The sequence below is a fragment of the Pollachius pollachius genome (assembly GCF_949987615.1).
Source record: "Pollachius pollachius genome assembly, chromosome: 15".
In the NCBI taxonomy this organism is placed as follows: domain Eukaryota; kingdom Metazoa; phylum Chordata; class Actinopteri; order Gadiformes; family Gadidae; genus Pollachius; species Pollachius pollachius.
In genome coordinates, this window is record NC_136948.1 from 2,426,696 (window position 1) to 2,433,122 (window position 6,427).

General features: G+C 46.9%; 2 protein-coding genes across 6 annotated transcripts in view; both read right to left on the reverse strand.

The window, feature by feature from the left end:
* The window catches only part of hectd1 (HECT domain containing 1), a 38,714-nt gene extending 33,529 nt beyond the window's left edge, over nt 1-5,185 (reverse strand). For 4 of the 5 annotated variants that reach the window (XM_079752415.1, XM_079752417.1, XM_079752416.1 and 1 more), the window contains exons 1-2: nt 4,994-5,185; nt 36-193 (exon numbers count right to left, since the gene is read on the reverse strand). The gene's annotated coding sequence lies outside the window, so the exon portion shown is untranslated. The remainder of the gene's footprint in view (nt 1-35; nt 194-4,993) is intronic. The other variant, XM_079752414.1, reaches the window with a different exon arrangement.
* Nucleotides 5,186-5,436: 251 nt separating this feature from the next.
* heatr5a (HEAT repeat containing 5a) overlaps nt 5,437-6,427 on the reverse strand; it is a 27,048-nt gene continuing 26,057 nt past the window's right edge. Inside the window, exon 42 of the mRNA XM_079751823.1 lies at nt 5,437-6,427. This exon is cut by the window's right edge and continues 741 nt beyond it. The gene's annotated coding sequence lies outside the window, so the exon portion shown is untranslated.

Sequence of the window (6,427 nt, forward strand, 5' to 3'; positions counted from 1 at the left end):
ACATGGTACTGCTAGGGGGTCACCTGACCACTCACCTGGCTCCCCGTTGGCTACCTGCTCCGGCTCAGCACCCAATCACTGCTCACGAGGCTGCTGCTGTTTGGGACTCATCCAACCCACTGGATGAAGGGGAGGAGTCACCGACAGGAAGAAGTCACAGTCTCCGGGGCTGCTGGGACATGTAGTCCGTCTGCTATGGAGAAAGAAGAACAGAGGACAGAAGGACGTCAGGAGGACAGACGGAACACTGGAGGGAAGCGTGCGTAACCAGGCTGGTTGCACAGGCTGCTGAGGAGAAGGTCAAGGGTCAGTGTTGACTCTGGCTTCCCCTCATGCTAACATCTAGTAGGACCTTCGGCACTATGATGTAGTTCTATAGGATATGAAGCATCCACGTTGAACACTCACACTTAACATGTTGTAGTTCTATAATTGAAGATAAGTATTATCAAGTGGTCATGTCATCTCAACCTATTTTCTGACTGGACCAAAGTCAAAAACATTTATTTTAGAGGTAGCTATGTCATAATATTGTTATGCAAAATCTATTTCTTAAACACAAGTCATCCGATAAACTGAGTATCTGAGGCTAACAACTCAAATGAGAGGCTAACTACGCTAAGCAGGCCAACGCCTTGATATCAGAGGCTAGAACAAGCCAACCCAAATGTTAGCATGGAGGTAATAACTGGAGAGGAGTGTTGAACTTGGTCCAGTGTGAACCGGTTTCAGACTGCACCATAACAGACTGCCTCATCTGGACCCTCTGGGGGATCGCTCCCGGGTCGTTGCTCTGGGATCTCATGCAGGAGAAAGCTCAGTTCATGTCACTGGTGGCTTTGTTCACACAGTGTACAACACACGGCAGCCTTCTCCTTTAAGAATGCAACGCAGCAGGTCCAGCCGTGTCGCTTATTCCCCTTGTGGGTTCATATTATTCCCCTTTCTCAACGACGCCGAGTAACTCAATACCAGCCACAGGTCTAAACACCCACATGCATGCACACACTCACACATGTTTGCATGCATGCTTTAAAAGCATTCACAAACACACTGAATGCTGGCCAGTCATTCACTGGTTTTTTGATTTTGTATCATCCCGACTTCATTATAGACCTACGATGATGTTTGGCTTTGAGGTGGGGCGAGACGAGATGCTGTGACAGTCGCTCTCTAAGGTGGAGGCAAAGAGGCTCTCTAGGGTGGAGGTAAGCACAGTCTCTCTCTAAGGTGGAGGCAACAAGGCTCTCTAGGTTGGAGGTAAGGACAGTCTCTCTCGGGTGGAGGTAAGGACAGTCTCTCTAGGTTAGAGGTAAGGGACAGTCTCCATGGGTGGAGGTTAGGACAGTCTCTCTAGCATGGGGGAAAGGAACCTCTCTAGAGAAGTGCTAAGAACACACTCCCTCTAGGATGAAGGTAAGGACACCTCTCTAGCGTGGCGGTAAGGACTCTCTCTAGGGTGGAGGTAAGGACACCTTCTCTCTAGGGTGGAGGTAAGGACACTCTCTCTAGCGTGGAAGTAAGGACTCTCTCTCTCTCTAGGGTGTAGGTAAGGACACCTTCTCTAGGGTGTAGGTAAGGACACCTTCTCTCTAGGGTGTAGGTAAGGACACCTTCTCTCTAGGGTGAAGGTAAGGACACCTTCTCCCTAGGGTGTAGGTAAGGACACCTTCTCTCTAGGGTGGAGGTAAGGACACCTTCTCTAGGGTGGAGGTAAGGACACCTTCTCTCTAGGGTGGAGGTAAGGACACCTTCTCTCTAGGGTGGAGGTAAGGACACCTTCTCTCTAGGGTGGAGGTAAGGACACTTTCTCTCTAGGGTGTAGGTAAGGACACCTGCTCTCTAGGGTGTAGGTAAGGACACCTTCTCTCTAGGGTGGAGGTAAGGACACCTTCTCTCTAGGGTGGAGGTAAGGACACCTTCTCTCTAGGGTGTAGGTAAGGACACCTTCTCTCTAGGGTGTAGGTAAGGACACCTTCTCTCTAGGGTGGAGGTAAGGACACCTTCTCTCTAGGGTGTAGGTAAGGACACCTTTTCTCTAGGGTGTAGGTAAGCACACCTTCTCTCTAGGGTGTAGGTAAGGACACCTTCCCTCTAGGGTGGAGGTAAGGACACCTTCTCTAGGGTGGAGGTAAGGACACCTTCTCTCTAGGGTGTAGGTAAGGACACCTTCTCTCTAGGGTGTAGGTAATGACACCTTCTCTCTAGGGTGGAGTTAAGGACTCTCTCTCTCTCTCTAGGGTGGAGGTAAGGACACCTTCTCTAGGGTGGAGGCAGTGTTGGGAATGTTCACTTTCGTCGTGAACTAGTTCAAAGTTCAGTTCACAAATCTTAAAATGAACTAGTTCAGTTAAACGTTCATAATTCAAAATTTTGAACTAAGTTCACAGTTCCAAAAAATGAACTAGTTCATAGTTCTTTTTTTCAATATGTTGCTGTGAGCTTTTCGTTTTTTCTGGTATTTTGAACATTGAGCCCCCTTTGTGGTTTGTCTAGGATGATATAGAGTGGTTGAATCAAGTATCGTTGCGAAATACGGTTTCTATCGTGTTTTATTGCACATTTAGCCCATTTTGTAAATCCCATTGATTTCTGTTGGAAGACTCATTACTCGTTGGCCGGAAACGGAAAGGGGGGAGTGTTCACGTTTGGTTGTAGTCTTTTCGCTCGGTTCTAGCCGTACTGATGAGACGGAGAACCGAGCGAAAAGACTACAGCCAAACGTGAACAACCCCCTTTCCGTTTCCGGCCAACAAGCAATGATTCTATGAGATATTTTAGTCCGCTGAGCTATGAGCCAGAGAGAGCTAACGTTATGGATTGTACATATTTATAATTCGAAATTCGTCTCAGCCTTTATATCACAGATTCACTAGGGTCTATAGCATATAACCGCGTTGTCTGATTACAGTTTAATTCATTTTCCACAATTGAACAGCTCTCGTTTCGAAGAATAATCACCGTGCCATTTGTTTCAATGGGAATCGCGCTGGTCTATACTTTCAAAATAAAGTGTACATATTTATAATATGAAATTCGTCCCAGCCTTTATATGACAGATACTATAGGGTCTATAGCATATAACCACCTTTTCTGATTACAGTTTAATGTAACAGTAAGCTGGCAACACCTCAACTGCAAATGAACCGCACGGAGATTACCATGGCAACCGGTCAAACAACACGGCGATCTGCGCGCGCATCCGCCGTGTTGATAGAGAAACAACCCCCCCATTGAACGAAGTTAAACCGAGTGAGCGTGCCGCTCAATGACACCAGAATGAACGAGTTCACAGTAACGTTCATCAGGCAGTAATACAGTACGTTCAGTTCACGTTCGCCCAAAATATGAACGAGTTCATGAACTTTCGTTCAGTGAACGCGTTCAGGCACAACACTGGGTGGAGGTGAGGACCATCTCTCGCCTAGGCTTGAGAAGAGGACACTGTAGGGTGGAGGACAGTTTCTTGCAATATAACAACCTGCCACCAACCACGGTATACAAACAAACCCACTCCCTTTCCACATACACTGACATCACCTACTCCAAAACCAGGCTGTAACCCTAACCTGGCTCTATATAGAACTGAAAGGATTCCGCATCTAATAGTCCGTCAGTTCTATATGGAGCAAATCCTCACCAGACCGGGCCACCATCCAGAGTGTCCTTTGATTAGGGTTAACGTGAAGCCGCCCGGCCGGCCGGTCTGTCCCGTTCCGTGAGCGCTCGTCTATAAACAGATCCTCTTATCAACAGATTAATCACAAATTACCCCAGTGGACTTTCAAACCCCCCTGCCCTGGGACCAGACCACTTGCCCCCACCGGGACTAAATACCCTCGTACCAACCGGGTCGACACACATCGGTAGATATTCAAACGGTACACAAAGAGGGACTCGAACCGTGTCCCCGGACCATTCGTGTCCCCAGGACCCAGGCGTTGAGAATTCTCATAACCATTAAGAGTGAAGCCGCCTGTTGGGGGGGGGGCACATCATCCACGAGCCAGGTATCTGGCGACCAGTTTCCAGGCCCCAGGCTGTGAATCATGATCCCAGAGAATAACCCACCACACTGGTATTTACTTCTGTATATTTTTAGGTCGATCTATAGCTATAATAAAGGTTAGCTGCTCACGTTAGCGTCGGTGTGTTGACAACCGGAGAGCCGTGAGAATATGATCCACATCAGGATTAAGAAGGACTGAAGGGTTATGGGGTGACTCGGTGTTGTGATGTCTTGTAGCCAAGGGAGCCTCGGTATCCCAGGGGCCATGTTACTCACTATCCCAGGGTCTATGATACTCATTATCCCAGGCTCCATCTTACCCAGTAGCCCCGAGTCTACAGGTTACCCACTAGCCCAGGGTCCATGTCATCAACTAGCCCAGGGTCCATATTACCCAGTAGCCCAGGCTCCATGTAATCAACTAGCCCAGGGTCCATATTACCCAGTAGTCCCGGGTCTACTTGTTACCCACTAGCCCAGACTGCATGTAATCAACTACCCTGGGCCATGTTATCAACTGGCCCAGGGTATATGTAATCAACTAGCCCATGGTACATCTTACCCGTTAGCCGAGGCTCCATGTAATCAACAGGCCCAGGCTCCATGTAATCAACTAGCCCTGGGTCTATGTAATCAACAGGCCCAGGGTCCATGTTACCCACAAACCAAGGGTCCATGTTACCCACAAACCTAGGGTCCATGTAATCAACTAGCCCAGGCTCCGTGTTGTCCATTAGCCCTGATGCTCGCTGCCCCAGCAGACGGACGGGTTCATTATTAAACCACAGCGCCAGGCTCGAGGGTTATCTGGGTTCTAAACAGCGGAGCTCGCGTCCATCCGACGGACTCGTAGCTCCGGCCCGAGCCGTGAAAACAACAACCGCGGAGCTCGAGTTCCAAGAGACCCGGAGGCCGCAGCACATCGGTCGGCCACTCCACCTAAGAAACACCGGGCGGTCGGCTCACCGCAACATAAACACTTACCGTTTTCGTTCTGGAGACGACACGAACGAGTAAATTCCGGTTGAAAAAAATGGCACTTATTTTTCAATCTATGGTTTTAGTTGGGGGTTACGTTGCTCCCATGTCGTGTTGTCGTGTCTAAAAGGTCAAAGTAGCCAGCGTCGCAGTAACAGAGTCGGGGTGAAATGGAGAGCTTCTCGGCTGGCTCCTGCATCACGAGGGTCCGCAGAGCCATGCGGCGGACGACAGGGGGCGCTGCCTCAGCACTAGATGAAATATATTAATAAACAAGGTACGTTCTAGATGCAACAACATTCATAATGGAGAAACCACCTTACAAACCTCATGCAGTACAGAATATTCCCCTTTTCCCTCACCCTAAAATCCCCTTTGACAATGAAATGTATCTGCTGAAGTCAGAATAAAATGAACCTGGCACATCATAGAGGAAAACCGAGGCTTTATTCATCCAATGACATTTAAAAAATACAACTTCCTTCCATAAATCCATAATACTGCCCAGACATTAGACTGCTGAAATAGTGTTGAGATTATACTTCATTGTATTACTTCACTGGCAGCGGTGTAGAATCCCTTATTTATCATTGGTCTCAGTCATATCAAAAATGGTGTTTTACATATTTAACACGGGACTGTCATATTAAACATTGGGTTTTACATATTTAACATGGGTCTCCATCATATTAGACATGGTGTTTTACATATATAACATGGTTTTAGTCACACATGTTATAAATCCTTTGTTAAGGCATCTTTGATGCTACATTGTCACAGTCTTGTTATGATTGCCTCACAATCAGGTACAGAACATTCTTTCAAATATCACTCAAGTGATATTTGTTTGAGGTTATCAGTTTCTGCTGACAGTTGGAAGGCTAATATCATAGCATTGCTAGCGAGGTCATCAGCAAGAAGAGAAACAAGTATGCAGAAGGACATAAGAGGATTGGCTGCCTATCTCTTGGGACAAGACAGCAGATCCAATCAGATTAGAGAGATTGTGAATGGTTAGAAGTTCTTTAGAACGGTCCGAGAGGACTTACTCTCCATCCACCTAGTCTGATAAACATCTGCTTTGTCTGGGAGAGACAGATGTTTTCCCTGGTTAATGTTGTTTACTGTCGTAAAGTAGCTTTTACAGCACATTCTCCAATGATTCTAGTCTAAATTACCTTAATTACCGTGGCTTCTTCATAACCATGGTTACATGATTGCCAAAAATCACACATTCAATATACGGTACAGATTGTGGATTTATAATGTACAATCACCTCATTATCAAATCTGTTAAATAATCATTCTCACTTACTATCTCCTCACTTTGCTTACTTAATGTGAGACACTCCTATAGTCTGGCTTCCTAAGCATCGCTACATTAGCATGGCAATGGTAGCGTGGCTACATTAGCATGGCTACATTAGCATGGCTACGTTA